At 49.5% G+C, this 23,623-nt stretch overlaps 1 protein-coding gene across 3 annotated transcripts in view; it reads left to right on the top strand.

The window, feature by feature from the left end:
• The window catches only part of SNX25 (sorting nexin 25), a 1,510,914-nt gene that overhangs the window by 1,396,140 nt on the left and 91,151 nt on the right, over nt 1-23,623 (top strand). The window lies entirely within an intron of this gene.

Below are 23,623 nucleotides of genomic sequence, written 5' to 3' on the forward strand. Positions count from 1 at the left end.
CAAAATGCTCCACTGAGCAGAGGAAACACAAGATTCAGGAGGAAAACCATAGAGTCAGGAACAGGGACCTGTAATAGTTAAGTAGGCCTTCCAGTCATAAGCAAGGGACAGGCCCAAAGTCCAATATAAGTACATGTTTAAGTTATTGGTTACAGTGCTGCCTCTGGCATATAGCTGAATTTGTATCATGACTGCAAAAAAGGTGTTATGCTTTCATGGTGATGAAAACATAGTGTCTTTTAAACTTAGCAGTCTATTCTCCCAGGCAGTTACTGACATTTCTAAATGATTTAAATTCCTAAATTGTAAGTTCCAAGCCGTTAATCTTCAAAGAATGAATCTGTTTTACAATTTAGTGCATTGTAGATCCAATGTCAAATACATATAGATTCAGCAAGTCTTAAGATTACATATCACCTGCAGTTTCTTTAGTAAAACACATTTTCTACCTAATGATAGATAGCCTTTTACCGTGCAGTCCTTCCCAGAAGAGTCTCCTCCTAAGAACAGTCATAAATGGAAGGCACGACTATACAATTTCCTCTCAGGAAAATCCTTTTAAGCTGCAGTTTTTCAAGCCAAAGCTTAGACTCATTGTGATAATTTAATGGTAGTGCTATTTTGACATAACTACATCAGCCAAAACAAACTGCTGTAGTGCACTGACATTTGAATGACATTTGAATTGTGAAATCAACTTGGATCTCAGATCAAGTGGCGTTTGTAGAGTTTTGAGGGTGACTCTATTGAAATTTGCCTCACAGCCTGTGTACAGGGGTCTTTTAAGAACTTCCTGTAAAGATGTACAAAATCACTTGGTTCCGGAACTTGCACTTAAATGGGAACTTTGTGCAACATACATCACTGCACACATTCCTGTCAAAGGGCATTCTGCCTAATATACCATTGCACTCACCTTGCTGTTATTCTCTTAATTCAGCCCAGCTCTAAATGGAGAAATAACAAACCCTGGGATTAGTGGATGTGCTTTCCCAGAAAATAAGAGCATATACCAATTGTGGAAATCTGAGTCAGCCCAACGAAGAATGGCTGGATGGCGTGTAATGACAAACGAACACATTGTGGAACAATGAACATCAGTTTCCTACATTAAAGAATAACATAACTTTTGTTTTTTTAAAGTAGTACTATATATTTTAATGTCTGTCCTGAAGAAGTTGGGGTAAACTAGGGTACCACCGAAATGCTGCATCAACAGCTTTTGTTTTTTAGGTTAGGATTTTTTGATGATTAACAGTTATAAGATATTTGTTGAATACACTGTGACGATATTAATGATGTGCAATATGAAATACATTTTGTATAAAATTATGGATTAATATATGTGGTTTAAAATAAATGAAATATTGTACTATCATTTTAGTCTGATATATGGTATACATTAGTGGCAAATAAAATGTTGTAATTTTAGGCACTATGCAATAGATCTTTATAATTGGAAATAGTGTCACAAAGGTGATTTAAAAACGTTCCCCATTGTATATAAGGGGTTACTCTCATTGCTTTGATTTCAAATCTTTTTTAAGACATTTAAAAAAAAAAAAAGGGAAAGTACAACAAAAATACAAAGACATTGGGTATTACAATTCCCATAGTCGTGGGTATCATCTACGTAATTGATACATATCAATAGTCATACTTTTTAAAGTAAACAGAGACTTGTTAACATATTCAAAATGTGAAGGTTTCACAAGTCAAATTTCCATACGCCGTAGTGGTCAATAGTTGGAGATCACGGCCTCATTGAGACTATTTATTTTCTAGATCGAATTTTAATAGTCCCTTCTTAAGGAATTTGTTGGGGTTCCGTAATTGTCTTTCTTATAAAAAGAAGAATAGGGTGCGGGGAAAAAAGTGAAATTTCAATCATTTAAAATCGATCAGTTTATACGGTCTCCACAGGTGTGAAATAGAAACTGCTCTCACTGAATGTACTAGTAAGGGTGCATTTCTTTTCAGACATAGAGCTATAATGTCCAAATCACAGCAATGAGGCGGGGCATCTCTTATACTAGACCTCAGGTATATCTCTACCAACACCTGTCCATTAATCCTGACAAAATGCAAAGCCTTTAGACACATCACTGATTTCTAGAAATTCAAAGATGTTAAATATCAGTGGAGCCACCTGTTTAAACTGATCTGTCATTGAGAAGGTTAACTATGCATAGTCCACTCTTTGAAAGACTCAAGTAATACTGGTGGTGCACCATGGGGGGTTTACGATCTTTCCTCTTTGGGGAGATGAACCACACTGACCATTCCAAAAAATGACTGTGAGCATGGCAGAGATGATCCGAGACTTACACATTATCCGTGGGATTTGGACACCAGCAGACAAGATGGCTGAAACCAGTAAAACCGGTGGATGGTTGTCTCCGGGTGCAGACAGGGCTGATGGGACTGTAGTCAACAAATCTGTGCTTTTGGTCATAGTGGATCTTGACATCAGTCGGGGCGACATATATATCTGTTATCCTCTTGGAGTTTAAGGGCCACATAAATCGAGGCATTTAGATGTGCATTTGAATCTGAATAGCCCAATATCATTGCATCTGGGAAAGTAGGGGGAGGGGAGTGCACGCAAGGGAAATGCCTTTTAATGGTATCACTTTCGCAGTTAAGCATGGTTTGGAGGTAGAGGTAGCGCTCAGACTTTCTCCTAAAGACCTACTTTCCTCTAACTTGCCTCTTTATAGTTAAGATATGTTTTTTTGTTTTTTTTAAAAATATTTTATTATTATAATAACTGAATATTGAAACTGACCTAGGCTTCCGTATGTAAAACAGGTACTTCTGTGGATTCACAGTTGTCTGTCTCCCTCAAGAGGGATAGAACTTGACTTATAATCAGAAGCCGAACTGTTGACCCTTTAATGGTAATATCATGAGAGGAAATAAAGTAATGTATTTGATTCATTTGAATGACAATTTATTTTTGTAAATCATGGGAAATTCTAGATGTGCCAAAATGTCCTCATTGTGTGAAACTAATATGTGTGGAACCCATAATCTGAAAGAGACACGTTAGTGATAGATTCCTTACCTTAGAATATCCCCAGGCGTCAGACTGGATCCAGAAAGTTTTTAGTCAGTAGTACCCCTGCGCGTCTGTAGGTGGTGTCGTGCAGGCGGCTCTGCGTCCGTCGCTGGCATCGTAAGCACCGATATGACGTCACAGAGACTTCTTAGGTGCCACCCATGCGCGCTGACGTCAGTTCTGTACATGACTTTCCGCAACTAGGAACGCAGAGCCATGCAAGACACTGACCACTGGTTCCATGAAACTAGGGCCCTGAAAGGGATGACCTTAACCCTAGAAATCAGTTCGCAGAATGGGGAGGATGGGTGGGGCGGTAAGGAATCACTAACTAATGTCTCTTAGATATATTGTTCCACAAGTAGTAACGTGTGCATCTGAAAGAGACAAGTTAGTGATAGATTCCTTACCTTAGAATAGATACCCTAGCAATACCAACCCCGGTGGTGGGTCTGCGAACAAGATTACATCAGAAAGTCACAAAGAACAGAACGGCCAAAGAAGCCGTCTCTCCAGACTTGACTGTCAAGGCAATAATGCTTGGTAAACGTGTGCAGCGAGCGTAGCTACCTGACAAATGTCCTGCAAGGGAACGCCGCGTCCCAAGGCAGTAGTGGCTGCCGTTGCCCTGGTAGAATGGGCACGCAGCCCCACACCTTCTTGGCCAATGAGTAACATGCTTTTATGCACAGAACAACCCACCGAGAGATGGTTCGTTTGTGCACTGCCCGACCTTTTTTGGCGCCTACGTAGCCGACAAAGAGCTGGTCATCCACCCGGAACTGATTCAGATAGAACGAGAGCGCAGATTTGGGTCCAGATGGTTGAGCCTCTCTTCCTCTTTTGAAGGATGTGGAGGCGGAAAGAAGGTGGGCACAGTGATGGTCTGCCCGATGTGGAAGGGCATGACAAACTTTGGCAAGAAAGAAGGACACGTCCTTAAAATCACCATGTCCGGATGAACAGAAAGGTAAGGAGGTTTAGAAGAAAGAGCCTGGAGCTCACTCACTCTTCTGGCAGAGGTGATAGCTACCAGGAAAGCCGTCTTTAGAGTGAGAAGACGGAAGGGACAGTTATGAAGGAGCTCAAAGGGAGCGCACATCAGATAAGTCAAGACAAGATTTACGTCCCATTGAGGCATTATGAAAGGCACGGGAGGAAACATTTGTAATGCCTTTAAGAAAACGGTTAACAACCGGGGACTTAAAAAGAGAAGGCTGATCTGGAAGCTGTAGAAAGGCGGAGATGGACGAAATATAACCTTTGATAGTGCCCAGAGCAGAGCCCTGCTGGGCCAAAGATAGTGGGAACAGAAGGACCTCGGAAAAACTGGCAGAAAGGGGGATCCACAGCCTTCGCTGTGCACCAGCCACAAATCTGTTCCACCTGCAGGCGTACACGTCTTAGTGGAGGGATGCCTGGCTGCCAGAATGACATCACAGACTTCCGGAGGAAGATCGAAAGCTGTCAACTGTCGCTGCTCAATCTCCACGCTTGGAGGTGGAGGCTGGACAGGTTCGGGTGGAGGACCGTCTCCTGCTGCTGCGACAGAAGATCCTCCCGCAGAAGCCGTCTGATCGGGGGATCAATCGCCATGCTGAGTAGCTCGGGATACCAGTATCTTCGTACCCAATTTGGAGCCACAAGGATGACTTGGGTCCGGTCGTGCCGAATCTTCTTCAGCACTCTGGGCAGAAGTGGTATAGGTGGAAAGACATACAACAGACCACAGATGCCATTCGTGATCCATCAAGCACCGGTGGCTGAGTTTGCCCGCCCTGGCGTTCAGAGAACCTGCCAGGTCTTGAACCACCAAGGTAATGCTTTGATGTTCCAGCCATGTTCAGAGGCGCAGAGCCTCCTGACATAGGGTCCATGACCCCACCCGCCCTGTTTAATGCAATACCACATGGCAGTTGTGTTGTCCGTGAACACCTGCACTACACTTCCCCGGACAGTGGGAAGGAATACCTTCAGTGCAAGACAGATCGCCCAAAGCTCCAAACAGTTGATATGGAGCCGGGACTTCTCCGGAGACCAGAGGCCACTGATCTACGCCTCTCCCAAGTGGCCGCCCCATCCCAGGAGGGACGCATTCGTCACAACTGTGTGCTCCGGTTGGGGAAGGGAGAGGGATCTGCCATTGACCCAATCGCGATTCGTGAGCCACCACTGCAATTGTCGTGCAGTGCCCTCCGAGTTCTGGAAATGACAGACAGGTTGCCCTGATGCTGTGCCCACTGGAACTTCAGGTCCCACTCCGGAGCCCGCATATGCCATCTGGCATGTTGCATTAGCAGGATGCAGGAGGGCATTAGGCACAGGAGCCGGAGGGTAATACTGACTGAAACCCGGGACAGAGGCAGAAAGATCTGAATCATAGCCTGAATATCCCGGACTCGCTGCTCAGGAGGTTAAACCCCAAACCGTGTTAAATCTAGAACCGCTCCGATGAAGGAGAGCTTCTGAGAGGGACTCCGGGGCGACTTTGGCATGTTGATTGAGAACCCCAGCAAATGCAGGAGGTAGGCCGTAGTCTGAAGGTGGGTGACGACTGCCTGGGGCGAGCCCGCCTTCAATAACCAGTCGTCGCGGTATGGGAAGACTGACACCTGCGCAGATGAGCTGCGACCACGCCATCACTTTCGTGAACACCTGAGGGGCACTGGTAAGTCCAAAGGGGAGCACAGTAAACTGGAAATTCTCCTGGCCTGCCGTGAACTGCAGTTAACGCCAGTGGGCCGGCAGGAGGGGGATGTGAAAATATGCGTCCTGCAAGTCCAAAGCTACCATCCAGTCTCCAGGGTCGAGGGCACCCAAGACCTGAGCCAGAGTCAACTTCTCCTTCCTGAGGAAGGGATTGACGTTTCTGAGGTCCAAGATGGTGCACAGTCCCCCTTTGTCCTTCTTGGGGACCAGGAAGTAGTGGGAATAACAACCACGTCTTACTACTGGTCCAGGAACACGCTCGATGGCCCCCTTGGCCAGGAGTGCCGTGACTTTCTGTTGGAGAAGCGTAAAGTGATCCCCTGACATGCGGTGGAACTGAGGTGGCATGGCTGGGGAGGCAGACTCGAAGGGGTGAGAGTAGCCGCTTTGGACGATTTGCAGCACCCACCTGTCCGAAGTGACAGAACGCCAGTAGGGGAGGTGATGTTGAATCCTGCAGCCCACCGGCGTGGGGTGCACCTCAAAGCTCGGACTAGGAAGGCTTGGAGGCGGATGCTGCGGTAGCGGAGGTGGACTGACCCGCACGCTGGCTCCCTGTGCCGCCACGACGGCCTTCACTCCCGCTGCCGCGCTGAGGTTGGATCTGCGCAGGCTTCTGGCTGAACGAACATGCAGGGGCGCCCCTTCCATGGCCACGAAAGGAACAAAAGGTAGACGTTGCCAGGCAAGTGGTGGAGAAACCCAAGTACTTTGCTGTAGCCCGAGAGTCATTGAAACGCTCCAGCGCACTGTCTGCCTAATCGCAAACAGGTGAGTACCACCAAAAGGGCATGTCCATGGGGTAACTCTGGACATCCCCTGAAAATCCCGTGGGCCGCAGCCAGGCATGGCAACGCAGGGCAACTGTTGTGGAGATCGCTCTCCCCAAAGAATCAGCAGTGTCCAGTCCACACCAAATGGCAAACTTTGCAGCATCCTTCCCCTCCGCAACAGCTTGGGAAAGTACAGCCTGAACCTCCTCCAGGCATTGGGGCAGTGTCTGTGCCACAGAGTCCCACAAAGAGTGAGAGTAGCGGCCCAAGAGGCATGCGGTATTGACGTACCGCAGCCCCAAGCTGGCAGAGAAAAATAACTTCTTGCCAAACTGCTCCAGCTTCTTCGATTCCTTATCCGGCGGGGCGGTAGGGAATGAACTCTGGGAAGTGGAGGTCTGAATGACGAGGCTCTCCGGAGTAGGATGATTTGTTAAAAGGCATGGTCACCCACCGCCTAGCCACGTTCTTAACCAAAGGAACCCCTGTGGATGGTCTTGACCAGGTACTCATCAAAACATTCGTCAAGGCCTCATTGAACAGAAGCAGAGGTTCCATAGAACTTGCCGCCGGCTGAATCACTTCAGTAAGGAGGTTCGTCTTGAGAATGGCAGTAGGCAGATCAAGGTCAAGGGCCTCAGCTGCTCTACGGAGCACCACAGTATAAGTGGCGCCCTCCTCCATGACAGCAGGAGAAGACTTAAATCCAGGCTCAGAGGAGAGGTCAAGGCCACCTGCATCCTCCGATTCCTCCGCCCACTCATGTTAGGACTCACACTGCTGTGCAAGATGGTCCCAGTCATCCCCCTCCTCCACGGCCCGAGGCACAGGCTGCAGCGGTGGGGGAGGCACAGGGGAATTCAAATGCTCCAAGGGCATCGGGAACGGTGCCGATCTGGCTCCACGTCCCAATTAGGGTCCCAAGCCGGAGCAAAATTGTCCGTAAACCCGGGCAAGAGTGGAGGTGGGACGAACGGGACCCATTGCGCTGCCGGGAACGGAGCCACAGGGGGCGCCCAGGCCGGAGCCGCTGGCGGAGAATCCTGCGGCACTGGGGCCGAAGACGCTGGCGGAGGACCTTGCAGCGCCGGGGTCGGAGCCGCCAGCGGCAAGCAAGGGCCCTCAATTGGGACCGCAGGGCCTGAAGCCACGCCGGCGGGAGCCCTAGGCCTGAAAAGGCGGTCCATGACGGCAAGAAACTCTTGCACTTGGGCCGGAGTCGCCGACGGACCTGGATAAGGTGGGTAGGCTGCGGGACTCTCAGGCTCCAATGGAGCCGTGTGGGAAGAAATCCTTGTCTGCGTCCGGAGACCGACAGGGGGAAGTCGGAGAGTGTAAACGCTTCCTCTGCTCGTGACGTCTCTTACCCGATTCCGAGGGTGAAGACTTCGACCCCAAGGAGCAATGATGATGGCTCCGCGGTAGGTCCCTCGAGCGACCCCTGGACCTCGAACTGCGCGGAGACGACTGCCGGACCTCCAGCAGCATTTGGGACTGCTCCCGCATAGCAGTCGGCGCCATGGCCAGACAGTCGGAACATGACCGGGAGTCATGGTCGCGTTCCAGACAATAGAGACAAACGCCGTAGGGGTCGGCCACCGACATCGTACGGCGACAGGCCCCGCAGGATTTAAACCCAGGCATCCCTATGCGGCATCAGGAGTCCAGACTCAAGAAGTAGAGACAAAAGTCTCAAAAAAGTTAGTCAAAAAGTGACTAGGGTACGTGCTCTAACTGAATATACGCTTTCTGGCGCAGAAAAAGAAATAAATGACATTAGCGAGCAAGGGTGTGGAGAAGTGTGGCTCAATGATTAGAGCGGCAGACCCTGATGCAGAGGTCTAGCCCGGGACCAGGGTTCAATTCGCCGCCTCGGCGGGTCTTGGGCTCAAAATTCCACGGACCTGATGATTCTCGCCTCGGTGCCTATTCCAATCATGGAGTTCCACTCTGCAACTCTGGGCAATAGCTTGCTTAATCTCCACAACGGCTCCCACAACGCTAAGGATGCCTGGCCTCCACCTTGGAGGTGCTGAGGAGTGGACGCCTCACAGGGAAAGTCAGGATGGGTTCCACAGCGGTATTCGTAAAAGCGCCTTGAGACCCTTGCGGGTGAGTAGTGCGCTATACAAGTATCAATTTACAAATACAATTTACAAGGGTGGCGCCTGAGAAGCCGCACAGCGCCACCTACCGACGCGCAGGGGTACTGCTGATGAAAAACATTCCGGATCCAGTCTGATGCCTGGGGATATTCTAAGGTAAGGAATCTATCACTAACTATTGTCTCTTACAGATATAGCGTTACACAAGTAGTAACTTGTGCATTAGGTGGCCAATAAATTAACAGCCAAACGTCATTCTAGCTAGAGAAAGGAACATTACAAAGCTGTCACTGTCCCTCTTTATCTTTGCCCTTTAACTGCTGGCAAAGTGACATTAGAACAACCCCTATCCTCAAAGGTTTTCAGTGGGCATACATATGATAGGATCAATTTATATCTCTAAGAAGCAAAATACTTGGACCATAACTTAATAGATACGATTCAACAATATGAAAACATTAAGGCTAGCAAATCACTGGGAGTCAAACAAAAGGGGGAGAAAGAGGTAAGGTTTACAAAGGACTCAGCCTCCTTACTTAATCGAACAACCAAGAGGAGTCCTACTGTGTTAGAGTTGGCTATCTTCCCAGTGACCTTTTTAGTTCAAAGAAAACAGTGAGTTTTCTTAAAATAACCCTCACCCACCAAAATGTCCCATGGTGGCATGCTTCATTATCGGGTTCTTCCCAGCCCGCAGCTGGACGAGGTGTGCTGCGACCAACTGGAACGTGGGAGCACTTTGTAACCTATGGACTATAAGGTAAATGATGGTAATCAATCAATCAATCATGACATTTGTATAGCGCGCTACTCACCCGGAGGGTATCAAGGCGCTTGGGGGGAGGGTGGTCCGTTACTGCTCGAACAGCCAGGTCTTGAGTTGCTTCCTGAAGGAGAGGTGGTCTTGGGTAAGACGGAGGTGGATGGGGAGGGAGTTCCACGTCTTGGCTGCCAGGAAGGAGAAGTATCTTCCCCCCATGGTGGTTCTTCGAATGCGTGGGACGGCGGCGAGGGCGTGGCTGGTCGAACGTAGCGAGCGGGTGGGCGTGTAGAAGGTCAGGCGGTCGTTGAGGTACTTGGGGCCAAGGTGGTGGAGGGCCTTGTGTGCGTGGATGAGGAGTCTGAACGTGATCCTCTTGCTGACGGGGAGCCAGTGCAGGTCTTTCAGGTGTCCGGAGATGTGGCTGTGTCGGGGGATGTCTAGGATGAGTCATGCGGAGGCGTTCTGGATGCGTTGAAGTCTTTTTTGCAGTTTGTCTGTGGTTCCGGTCTAGAGGGTGTTTCCGTAGTCCAGTCGGCTGGTGACTAGTGCCTGGGTGACCGTCTTTCTGGTTTCGGTGGGGATCCATCGGAATATCTTTCGTAGCATGCGGAGGATGTTGAAACACGATGATGAGACGGCGTTGACTTGTCTGGTCATCGAGAGGGAGGAGTCTAGGATGCAGCCCAGGTTGCGTGCGTGGTCCGTTGGTTTGGGTGCGCTGCCCAGGGTGGGGGGCCACCAGGAGTCGTCCCAGGATGAGGACTTTCGTCTTGTCTGAGTTCAGCTTCAGGCGGCTGGTCTTCATCCACTCGGCTACGTCTTTCATCCCTTTGTGTAGGTTGGTTCTGGCGGTGGCTGGGTCGCTGGTGAGGGAGAGGATCAGCTGGGTGTCGTCTGCGTAGGAGATGATGTTGAGGTTGTGTTGGGGTGCAATGGCTGCGAGGGGGCTTATGTACACGTTGAAGAGGGTCGGGCTGAGTGATGAGCCTTGTGGTACGCCGCAGATGACTTCGGTGGCTCCGGATCTGAACGGGGGGAGGCGGACTCTCTTGGTTCTTCCGGCGAGGAACGAGGTGATCCAGTCCAGTGCCGCTTCGCCTGGATTCCGGCGTTGCTGAGGCGTTGTACTAGGGTGCGGTGGCAGACAGTATCGAACGCTGCGGAGAGGTCCAGGAGGATGAGGGCCACTGTTTTCCCGTTGTCGAGCAGGGTTCGGATGTCGTCAGTGGCTGCGATGAGGGCGGTTTCGGTGCTGTGGTTGGCTCGGAAGCCTGACTGTGAGTGGTCGAGGATCCGTTCGTCTCGAGGAAGGCGGCAAGCTGTTTGTTGATGGTCTTCTCGATGACTTTGGCGGGGAACGGGAGGAGCGAGATGGGGCGGTAGTTCTTGAGGTCGGTGGGGTCTGCCGAGGGTTTTTTCAGGAGGGCGCTAAGTTCGGCATGCTTCCAGCTCTCCGGGAAGGTGGCGGTGTCGAAGGAGCAGTTGATGATGTTCTGGAGTTGGGGTGCGATGATGGAGTCTGCTTTGTAGAAAACGTGGTGGGGGCTTGGGTCGGTTGGCGATCCGGAGTGGATGGTGTTCATCGTGTGGATCGTGTCTTCGGTGCTGACCGGGGCCCAGGCGCGGAGGGTGCTGGTGGGGGGTGTCGGCTCAGTGGTTGGGTGCGTGGTCTGTGGTCCGAAGCTGTTGTGTATGTCTGCGATCTTGCTGTGGAAGAACGAGGTGAGTGAGTCGCAGAGGTCTTGTGAGGGAGTGATGTCGTTGGTTCCTGCGCTGTGGTTGGAGAGCTCTTTGACGATGCTGAAGAGTTCCTTGCTGTTGTGTGCGTTGTTGTCTAGCCGATCCTTGAATGCTGACTTCTTGGTGGTGTGGATCAGCTGGTGGTGTTTGCAGGTGGCGTGCTTTAGGGCGGTCATGTTGTCTGTAGTCGGGTTGTTTCGCCAGGTTTTCTCGAGGGTACAGCAGTTTTTCTTGGAGTTCTTGAGATCGTCGTTGAACCAGGGGGCTTTCTTGCTTCCGGGTCTGTTGGGATGATTTTTCAAGGGTGCGAGGTCGTCAGCGCAGTTGGTGATCCACTGTGTGAGGTTGTCGGCTGCTTGGTTGGGGTCCGTTGATCTGGCGGGAGGGTTCTTGTTCAGGGATGTGGTGAGCTGGTCGGAGGTGATCTTGTTCCAGCTCCTGCGGGGAGCCTGTTGCGGGTGGTGGTGAGTTGTGGTCCTTCTGTAGATTTAAGTGGACGCAGCTGTGGTCTGTCCAGTGGAGTCCGGTGGCGTGGCTGAAGGAGACGTACTTGCTGGAGGAGAAGACAGGGTCAAGTGTGTGTCCGGCGTAGTGAGTGGGTGTGTTCACCAGTTGCTTGTCCGAGGTTGTCCAGTAGGGTAGTGGTGGTGTTGTTGTCGTTGTTGTTTTCCAGGTGGAAGTTGAGGTCCCCTAGGAGGATGTAGTCGGCGGAGGCGAGGGCGTGTGGGCTGATGAAGTCTGCGATGTCTTCGCTGAATTGTGTGCGGGGTCCTGGGGGTCTGTAGATGAGGGTGCCTCTGAGAGTGGTCTTGGGGTCGGTGTGTATCTGGAAATGGAGATGTTCAGCGGCTATGGGGGTGACGTCGAAGTTGGTTGTGATCCGGATGGTGTTCTTGTGGACGATGGCGATGCCCCCTCCGGTCTGGTTGACGCGGTCCCTCTGGATGATCTTGTTGCTGTCCGGGATGGCTATGGCGATGTCGGGCGCTGAGGAGGCGTTCATCCAGGTTTCCGTGAGGAAGGCGACGTCTGGAGCTGTGGTGTCGAGCAGGTTCCATAGTTCCACGGCGTGTCTGTGGACGGAGCGGGTGTTGAGCAGGATGCACTTCAGGTGGTTGCTGTTGGCGCTTGGCTTGGCGGGTGCTGGTGCGGTGCATGTCCTGATGCAGGTGAACTTGCAGGATTGGCAGGTGAAGGGTCCGTGGGTGCGTCCTGGGGTGGCTTGGTGGCAATTCGGGATCCGGCCGATGTTGAGTGCGTTGAGGGTGGCGGCGTCGTACGTCCGGCGGGTGGGATGGCATCTGCGGGGGCCAGGGGGTCTGGCGCTGGGCGTGGTCCAGGCGCGGACAGGCGCAGACGATCTTGCCTTTGGCGCGCAAAGGGCGCGCCCGCTGCGCGTACGTGCGTACTCCGCCATATATGGCGTAGTGGTGGGGCGGAGTGGGAGGGAGGAGAAGGGTGGCGCGGGGAGGGGATTGGGTACTCGGCAGCAGGGGTAGCGGGGGCCGCAGGAGAGCAGCGGCAGGGAGCGGGGAGGGCGAGGAGACGGCGAGAAGCCCAGGGAGAACCAAGGCAAAACAAAGAGGAACCAAGGAGGAACCAGAAGGCTAGAAAACAAGCTCAGGGACAGAGGCACTGGGAGCGAGCAGGGACAGGCAGGTGGGGGCACAGAACCAAGGCAAAACAAAGAAGCCCAGGGAGAACCGAGGCAAAACAAAGAGGAACCAAGGAGGAACCAGAAGGCTAGAAAACAAGCTCAGGGACAGAAGCACTGGGACCGAGCAGGGACAGTCAGGTGGGGGCACCTCGCACACTCACGGGGAGGCGCGCGGCGGGTGGAGCGACTGTCACCGACCACAGTCAGGTCAGGTCACAGCTCCCCGTCGCGCTGGCCGCCGCTTAAGTAATCCGGGGGGAGGGAGGAGCAGCTGGGAGGCGGGAGCGGGGTGGCGCGGGGAGGGGATCGGGTACTCGGCAGCAGGGGGGTACGGGGGCCTCAGGGGAGCAGCGGCAGGGAGCGGGGAGGGCGAGGAGACGGCGAAAAGCCCAGGGAGAACCAAGGCAAAACAAAGTGGAACCAAGGAGGAACCAGAAGGCTAGAAAACAAGCTCAGGGACAGAGGCACTGGGAGCGAGCAGGGACAGGGAGGTGGGGGCACAGAACCAAGGCAAAACAAAGAAGCCCAGTGAAAACCAAGGCAAAACAAAGAGGAACCAAGGAGGAACCAGAAGGCTAGAAAACAAGCTCAGGGACAGAAGCACTGGGAGCGAGCAGGGACAGGCAGGTGGGGGCACCGGGCACACTCACGGGGAGGCGCGCGGCGGGTGGAGCGACCTTCACCGACCACAGTCAGGTCAGGTCACAGCTCCCCGTCGCGCTGGCCGCCACTTAAGTAATCCGGGGGGAGGGAGGAGCAGCTGGGAGGCGGGAGCGGGGTGGCGCGGGGAGGGGATCGGGTACTCGGCAGCAGGGGTGGTGGGGGCCGCAGGGGAGCAGCGGCAGGGAGCGGGGAGGACGCGGAGACGGCGAGAAGCCCAGGGAGAACCAAGGCAAAACAAAGAGGAACCAAGGAGGAACCAGAAGGCTAGAAAACAAGCTCAGGGACAGAGGCACTGGGAGCGAGCAGGGACAGGCAGGTGGGGGCACAGAACTAAGGCAAAACAAAGAAGCCCAGGGAGAACCAAGGCAAAACAAAGAGGAACCAAGGAGGAACCAGAAGGCTAGAAAACAAGCTCAGGGACAGAAGCACTGGGAGCGAGCAGGGACAGGCAGGTGGGGGCACCGGGCACACTCACGGGGAGGCACGCGGCGGGTGGAGCGACCGTCACCGACCACAGTCAGGTCAGGTCAGGTATAAGAGTGGTAGAGAATATTAGTGGGTTAAAAATACTTGGCTGAATGAAACATAAATATTTATTAGTTAAAAAACTAATTTTCCCTCTGGAAATCCTTTTTTAGTCTTACTCACTCATATATCTAATATTCGACTCACACATCAGTTATTTCCTAGAAATTAAAATGGAAGCTCTACTTAGAATGTGTAAGCACTTATGTGGGACGCGCAAACAAACAGAGCAGCAGTTTCCTGTTTCTGGGGGCAGGACCACAGCATCCAGCAGGCTGTGCTGGTCGAGGCACGTCCCCCTTTCCGCGCCAAGAGACGCATAAAAGCAATACCGGGCTCCCACTGCGCGGGACGCTTGAACAAACCGAGCAGCAGTTTCCCGGTTCTGGGGGCAGGACCACAGCGTCCAGCAGGCTGTGCTGGTCGAGGCACGTCACCCTTTCCGCGCCAGGAGGCGCATAAAAGCAATACCGGACTCCTGCAGCGCTGGACGCGCGGGCGAACCCCGGGTCAAGGGCAGGCCCGTCTGTGCCCGTCAGAGGCTGGAAGAGGCCGGGCCAGGCCAGGCTCTTTATATTTCGTTCCATTGCTAACTTCTGAGTGCACTTTTATTTGGTACGCGTTGCCTCTAATGTTGGAAAAAAGGGAGCTCGGCTTGTAAACTCATTCACTGTGGGTACTACACTGCTTGACCGGGGAGTAGTCGTCTATACCTGGGAAAAATGTTGCCTAAACGGAAAGAAGGCGGTACAAAGGTGAACACACCGAAGCAATTGACAAGTTTAACCCTGGATTGCTATTTACTTAAAGCATCAAAGGCAATCGAAAAAGAAATTGAGTCAGCCGAGCGACGGATGTCAGTTGGAGGAGGGGTGGTAAACAATCAAGCAACCCCAGGTACTATGAACCTTACCCAATCCCCTATGCCAAATAACATTGATATTGATGCCAACATTGAGAGCGAACCATGTAATCTAAACTTGTGCCCAGTAGATGACACAATTTTAATCTTGGGTCAATTGGGCTCAAGGGTGGGGCCGACAGTAGATCATGGTGGTGGTGCTGAGAAAAAGAGGAAAGTGAAACATACCGGTCAAGCTTGCTATATTCCTACTAGATCAATGCATAAGGCAAAAGAACTAGCATCTGATGAGGTTGATACAGGTGATGAATGTCCGGTGACAAATGGCCTACTTACCCCAGGCAACTTGGATGCTTCCGTGGCTTGTATAGTTGACGCGCCAATAGTGCGCCTTGATCAATCGATGTCAAAAATTCTTCTTCCAGTAAGTTTGAGACTGGAGAAACTTGAGGCATCTGTAGATCTAATGTATAAATGTGTCAAAGGAATTTTAGGGCATGAGGGAGGCAAGCGTAATAATGGGGGAAGTGGTATAGAGGTCAGTTCAGGTAGGGAGCAAGGTCTCCGAGCACCCCCTAAAAGGGCCGAGGGTAAAACAGGGCGAATGGATAAATCAAACAGTAAGTCCATACTAGAGCAACCCACTATACCTCCCAGTGTAACACACCCAACACAGGGAGGTCTTATCCCTTGTGGAGTACAAGACCAGGTAAATACTTTATCTAGACCAGCAGGCATTAGTACCAACCTATGTAATGTATCTGGCAATAGGGGGGAAAGGTGCTCTAATGAACCACCTAAATCCAACCCTCAACCCGGGCCTATTGGAAATTCCTATGGCGCTAAAACAATACTACATATTCCCCCTGAATGTTCCCCGTATGTGGTTGTGATTGTAAATGTCGTTCCCCTAATGGAAAACAAACGGGAATCTTTTATTGAACTAAAGAACAAAGTATGCCATTGACTATCCCAGCACACAAACTTCTCAGGTGTATTTTCTCAGGATATCCTGTATGTAAGGCGGGTGGACTGGATTGGTGCTTCTGTGAAGTATGTTGCTGGGGATTCCATAGTTATAAATTACAGACATATGGCCTCATGGCTTCTCAGTTGGGGCCCCCAGCTGGAAGCACTCAGGGATGGAAGAGGTCCTAAGTTATTACCCCTTGCTTTCTTTTATAGGCACTTTGTACAGGAAGTATGGCAGATTAAGGGAGGTAGGTTTCTCCCACAGCATGAACCTAACCCTAAGCTACCTCATGCACCCGAATTAAGAAATAGATTCCAACTGTTGTCAGGCCTGGATGATCTAGACTGACTAGATATGAGCAGGGACATTGCACCTCCTGGGTTAGAGGGCGCGAGAGGCACAGACCTGACAAAATCAATTGTCTGGCCTAGAAAGGTAGCTGTCATCCCTAAATCCCCTACCGTATTATCCAACCTTTCCCTGTTACAGCCAGAAGGTGGGGGTGAGGGGATGGCATCCCTCTCTGAAAGGAATCCCCGGGCCATAGGGAAAAATGTCCAAGATCTGGAAATCATCGCCTGGGATGTGGCAGGTATTACACCGAAACTACAAGATCGATCCAGACTGGTGTTCCATGATGGATACATTTCACATTTGCCTTCTGCAAGAAACCTGGGCAGTTGAAAAAGTGTACAGGGTTGGCTATACTACTTTTAGTATTGAAGCCAAAAAGGGGCAAATGGGTCGACCTGTCGGTGGCCTTCACATATGGATTAGAAACACAATAGCCTGCAAACTTAAAGTTCTCGATTTAGGCTCAGTGTATATTTTAGGGCTGTCATTAGGGCTTGCAAAAGGGAAACCCCCAGTAAAGTTAATAAATGCATATAATCGTTGTAGTAATCCACACAAACTTTCTGACACTATACCTACACTGTCAAACCATCTAGAACTAGATAGAGGGAACCATCTATTGATAGTTGCTGGCGATTTCAATGTCTCGTTTGAGCCGGTAGATTATATTCAGGAACTAATAGCTGAGGAGGAAGAAGCAAGAGGCATTAAGAAACTAGAAATCCCGCCAACAAAAAAAGAGTACAAGGGGTGCACAACAGGTCATGTCCTTGACTATTGATTTTGGTGTTCGGGCCTGTAATGGCAGAACAACATCTGATAGAACTGCGTGCCATACATTCCACAGAGGGCCAAGCAGATCCAGAATAGACTATATCTTGGTCGATATCGATCTATGGCCAAATGTAAAGGATATGATGGTCCAGAATAGGTCTGATAGCGACCATAATGCCCTTGTATTAACAATGTCTAACCTAGTAGCGTGGCAAAGGGAAACCATTCCAAAAAGTGCTCCCGTGGCAGCAAGAAATGATGAGAAAAGGATAAGGTGGCGATGATACTATCTGATGGGGAGTCTCTCCCTAAGATATACCAAAAGGTTGAGCTAGCTCTTTCTGATCTTATGCAGATTAATGGTGGAGTGGCAGATACCATGCCAATCTTTTCACGTCTAAATGCCAGGCTTAGAGCCCACTTCTCTGGGGAATATGGTAAATTATTCCTGTAAGACACAATGCTCCCTGGTTTAACAGGAACTGTGAACAAGCTAGAACTAATTTGATAACTGTAGTTAAAAGTAAATCACCACAAGCCATTAAAGAAAGCAGGAAGAGTTATAAGGCTGTGTAAGTGGAGGCAAAAAGGGAATGGGAGGGTGAAAAGTGGAGGTCACTTCTGGTGGCATCTAAAGAGAGAAATAGTCAAGTCTTTTGGCCTCTTATAGCTAAACAGATGGCAAATCCCAAAATAGTGGAAAATTTCCATCTGCAACCGCAAATTTGGGAAGAGTACTTTCGGAACCTGTACTTAGATCAGAGTGGCCAGCCTGTTATGCCCCTGAGGGTAAATACAACCAGTTTGACCTCGGAGGACGATAGGCTGATCACGGTGGGTGAGACCATATTGGCTATAAAAACCCTCAAGAAAGGGAAGGCCCCTGGCTTCGACAAGCTACCAGGAGACATGTATGGGGCGGAACCTGAAATCTGGAGTCCCTTACTTACTTCAGTCTTAAATGCCATTATGGGAGGAGGTGAGATTCCGGGGTCATGGAATGGTGCCAAAATCATTCCAATATATAAGAACTGCGATAAGGGGTCCCCAGAAAATTATAGGCCAATTAGCCTCATAGATGTCTCCCAGAAAATCTTTGGTAAAGTTGTCCTAGCCAGAATTCATCTGTGGATCGAGGAACATAACATCCTTTCCGATGTCCAGGCAGACTTCAAGATTTACGCGAGTACAACTGATCAGGTGTGCAGATTTCTGATGTTAGTCTCAAAAGGAGTTACCATCACTAGAGGCCACCTGTATGTTGTGTTCGTGGACCTTAAGACTGCTTTCGATTCCATTGGTCGATCCGTCCTGTGGTCTGCTCTGAGAGATATGGGCCTACCCTCCTATTTAGTTGACACTTTGATCCGTCTGCATTTTAATACCTTTGCCAGAGTTAGATGGAACAGTGATGGTGGCCTAACCGGAAAGATCCCGATCCAAAAAGGTGTCAGACAAGGGTGTGTCTTAGCCCCCACCCTATTTTCACTCTTTATTAATGGGATTATAGGTGATCACTTCAATTGTGGTAGTGATCCTCCTAAAATGGCGGGTAAGGTGGTGCTCTGCTTGCTCTTTGCGGATGATACACTCCTAATGGCTAGAACCCCAAGGGGAATTCAGAATCTACTAAGTAGTTTCGAAAGGGCTTATCGAGCTCGGGGACTGGCGATTAATTGTAAGAAAACCAAGTATATGGTGTTTAACCCATATAAATATGATAAGGGGAAATTAATGTTGGATTCCCAAGTCCTAGAGCGGGTTAAGGTGTTCGATTATCTTGGGGTCCGTATCAGTGAGAATCTAGCATGGTCCTCCAACATATAGATAGTGCGATTGCCAAGAGATCCAGAACATCCCCGTTTAGACCCATTTCTCCACTACTTGAGTTGCACAGGGCCAATGGCCTGGGAGCAGCACTATATGGAGCGGAGCTGTGGGGTCTCTCAAATCTACAGGAATTGAATATCGCTGAGAATAAATTAATTAGGGCCATTCTGAATCTGCCAAAGAATACTCCCTTGTTACCATTGAGATTGGACCTGGCGCTCAGATCAATTGGCCATTTTGCTATCCTTAGAGCCTTGATTTTTTGGATCAAGATCTAGGATAGTAATACACAAGTTCCCATAAAGGAAGCCTTGATAGAGCTGATTGCTCTTCACAAACAATCAGGGCGTATAAATGGCTAAATTTTATCAGGGATTGGTTATTCAGATTAAGTCTGGCTTCCCTATGGGAGGATCTTGGTTCGATTAAAAGAAGTATGGTTCCTACATTAAAACAAAGGTAGTGGGAATTCAAAGTTCGATCTAGTCTCGAGTGCAATGTACATGGCTCCTTGACCTACAGCTTTTTAAATGTGACTGCTTGTTACGATTTTGAAGTATGTCTGGATGATATCGAGCCGCCCCAAGCTAGAGTATTGTTTCTCCAATTTTGATATGGGACTTTGCCCCTTAATAGTTGTAGATCAAATTGGAGAAACACTGGCTTAACTTCACTATGCCCTGCGTGCCTTTCAGCACCTGAGTCCAACGTACATTTTCTCTTTTCTTTGCCATGCATACGATGACCATTGGAGACAATGGATTGTACCAGTTTGTAGGCTACTGTCTTGTAGTAGGCCAGCCGAGGCATTTAGAATATTTTCATCTGACACCACAAGGTGGTTGGCTTTTGCTTTTTCCAGATATTTGTTATTGTGGAGGAGATCTAAGATAATCAAATCTGCTCTGGGGAGTTGATTATATAAGCCTGTTTTGACGCTGATGTATTGTAACAGTTTTTCTAATCTGACTATGCCCATATAAGAACACATTGACAGATGAATTATGACTGTTATTTGATTCGCTCATAATTAAGTTTGCTGCTAAAGGGTCTTGGAATCAAATGTTTTTTAACTAGTATTTTTAAATTGTTGTTTTATGAGAAGTTTTTATTATCTTAAACTGTATTACTTTTTGCAATGATCAAGTGATTGATCTAATAAAATATTGTTATTCTTATGTGCATATTTAATAAATCATTTCAAACATGGACTAAAATTGTACAAAAACATGTCTTCTTAAACACCAATATAATAAAATCATAAAAACATATCTGGGTTATGCCCCAATTGATCTAAAAAAAAAAAAAAACTCCGGACAGTAAAACTATACGAGACAGACATTTTGTCTTGTCACTCTTAATTCGAGACTTGTAGACAGCACCCTGCAGGGGAAGAAAAGCTTCCTTGTCTTTTTAATGGCAACTGGCTCTCCTCAAATTTAACAAGGACAGCGTTGACGCGTTTCGGTGGAACTGTAAGAATAAAACCACCTTCTTCAGGACTAACAATTCTCTTTTCCTTATCCCAATAGCAAATGATTGCATACACCAATGCTGAAGGCACTCGGAGAGGTGTGGCTCCTATGAGGTTTTAGAGATGCACACTCCAAAGATGAAATTTCGAACTGGAATCCTTTATAGTTTCTTTGCTTCCATAGGATAGTTAGTTCAGTTAATTAGCATTCGGTTTCCAATGATTCCCTAAGTGTTGCATGTGAGTAGGCTTCTGCAACACTTCTAGAGTAAGCCAATTCCAATTCCAAAAATTCTTTATTTCGGCCACAATGGGCCATAAAAGATACAGTAAAATACAATACATAGATACACAGTAAAATGGAATTCATATATTACAGAAGTATTTACATATAAAAGGCTAGAGGATCTGCATGGGGTAAGGCACCAATTCAGGGGGTCATTTTTTTCCTTATTAACCAAGCTGCCATTAAGAATTTCGACACCGCAAAAACAATATGTCCCAGAGTATTGGTTTTCATAACCCTGTATGCTTGAAGGTATTCACGAAAACCCAGGTTCCGACACAGCGGAGCAATCCAACGCTTCCTGGGATTCCGGTATGCGTGGCAGACAAACATTATGTGCAAGTCATCTTCGTTCTTGGTTTTACAGCAAGGACAGAGTTTGTCACCCCCAGGGCGCCATTTGTGTGTAAATACTTTAGTGGGAAGTGTGCCAAACCTCCATTGCAGGAACAATTTCCTCGCCAACAAAGGAAAGATAAAATCCATAAAAGGTTCAAAGAGGTAAGAATTTTTGGACTCCATAAAACAACTCGTAAGGGTGCCGGTGCTGTGAGCATTAACCATATCAGCCAGATTTTTGTTTTTGTACAGCTGGGCAAGAGTTTTGCGTGTGATCCTTTGACAACCCTGAACTGGGTCATCCCAGAGGTCTGGCAAATTCAAACTGGACAATTCTGATTTAATAAAAGCCAGCCAGGGGATTTTGTTACTGCCATTCAACCTCAGTACATGGATAAGGTCCTGCCTATAATGATGCAGTTCCTCGGTGGACCATATCCGATGCCAGAACTTCACGGGTTTAGATAAAAGATCTTCAGCGATGGAGTGCAAGCCCAAATCCAATCTTAGGGGGAGCAGTGGCGTTCCCTTCGGGAGAGCAAGCAGGCGTCTCAAAAATGTATTTTCCACCGCTAGCAGTGCCTTCCCTGCTTTGAAACCCCACAGCTCGCTGCCATACATGGCTGCTGCCTTCGCTTGAGTTCTATAGGTTTCGATAGCCGGGCTTACAGGCTTAAAGGTGGATTTATTTGCCACCTTCAGGAGTGCACCCGCTAGCTGGGATAGCTTCAACCTTGATCTCGCTATCTGGGAGTCCCAGGCCAGGTTTTCTTGTAGAGTTACCCCCAGATAGACAAAGGTCGAGACCCTCTCAAGGCTAACTTCCCCCAGTTTTGGGTTGGGTCTGGTTCTCGCTGGGGGATTAAAGATCATAAACTTAGTCTTTTCTGTGTTGACCTCCAACCCATGTTGCTGACAGAAAAGGCCAAAACCATTTACAATCCTCTGGATCCCCATGGGGGATTTGGAAAGCAGGAGGGTATCATCAGCAAACATGATTGCCGGAACCCTCCTGCCTGCCAAAACCGGGGCATCATTGTCCTCAACAGTGTCAAGATGTTGAATGACACTGTTAATGAACAGGCAGAAAAGGGTTGGCGCCAGGACACAGCCCTGTCTGACTCCTCTGAGGACAGGGAATTTGCCCGAGAGCTTACCATCCCTCCCACACCTTACTTGGGCATAGTTGTTCTCGTGAAGCCTGATGATGGTACTAAGAAGGTGTGGGGGCACTCCTAATTGATACAAAACCTCCCAAAGTTTCCCTCTAGGGACTAGGTCGAAGGCTGACCTCAGATCCACGAAGACCATGTACAGTCTACCGCCCTCTATGGTGACAGTCTTCCAGTAAAGGAGGAGAAGGCGGAAGATCTGGTCCATGGTCGAGGTGTTCTTTCTGAAGCCAGCCTGAAGGGGGGTCATGATGTCATTTTCCTCCACCCAATCCAAGAGGTGATTAAGGATGAGGCGCGCAAAAAGCTTCTGGGGGACATCTATTAGGCTAATGGGCCTGTAATTGGCGGGGAGCAGAGTAGATCCCTTCTTGTGGATCGGAACAATCTCTGCCCCCAGCCACGACCCGGGGATTGGCATACCTCCTATGATGGCATTAAAAAGAACAAGAAGGTATGGGCCCCAGATGTCCAGGTGGTGCCTAAACAAATCCCCCGGTAGCCTGTCTAGACCCGGCGCCTTCCCCGGTGGTAGTTGCTTCAGGGCTGCCTCCACTTCCCCCAGGGATAATTCCAATTCACGGTCCTGCATGCCAGAGAGCGCATCCAGAGCTGTAACAGGACAAGGATTGGTTTCTTTATAGAGTTCCCCAAAATGGGCCTCCCAGACCTCGGGGGCAATATTTGGTTCTACTGCGTTCTTAAGTTCCCCTGTGCCATTGTTAACAAGAGCCCAGAATTTACGAGAGTCCCTAACTTTTAGGGCATCACAAAGATCGTGCCAGTGGTTCCAGTCCCAGTCGGTCCTGGCAGACGCCATCACTGTTTTATAGTGTTTCCTAAGGGCGCGCACCTCAGCCTTGCTTGACCCCTCTTTTATTGCAGCAATGAGCTCAGACTTTGCTGCCCTACAAGAGGAGGTATACCACGTGGGAACACGGGTCTTTTTCTTCCTATTTGACACCAGCGGGTGGAATACCTCAGCCAAATCTCTTACAAGACCCTGGTGGATGTCACCCAGCTTCTCATTATATTCCGGGGTTCTTGGTGCGTTTAGCAGTGCATCCACCTCCATAAACCTTGGGATTGCCAGCCCGTATAGTTTGCTAATGGCCTCTTCTGAGCTCACCAGTTTACCCCACTTAACCCGTCGCCTGCTGGTTTTGAGGACCAAATCCCCCTCCTCTCCCCCAGAGTTTTCTACCACTTTTCCCACTGCATGGGGAGGCCACTGGATATTTAAGCACAGGGCGTTATGATCGCTATCCGACCTGTTTATTACCCTAAAATCGTGGACTTTAGGCCAAAGTGAGATATCCACCATGATGTAGTCTAGCCTCGACTCATGACCCCTCCTATTAAAAGTACACACTGAGGGTGTATCGGAGATGGTGCGCCCATTACATGCCCTCAGTGCGTAGTTCAGGGTAAGGGACATGAGTTGTATTACAAGGGGGGACCAGGCTTTAGGATAAGGGGAGGACGATGGTGGGACTCCCCAATAATCGTCTTCAGCCGTGAGGGCACCCTCCGACATGCCCTCCAGGGGTTCAAAGTGGCAAT

The sequence above is a fragment of the Lissotriton vulgaris genome, chromosome 3_1, assembly GCF_964263255.1.
Source record: "Lissotriton vulgaris chromosome 3_1, aLisVul1.2, whole genome shotgun sequence".
Taxonomy (NCBI): Eukaryota; Metazoa; Chordata; class Amphibia; order Caudata; family Salamandridae; genus Lissotriton; species Lissotriton vulgaris.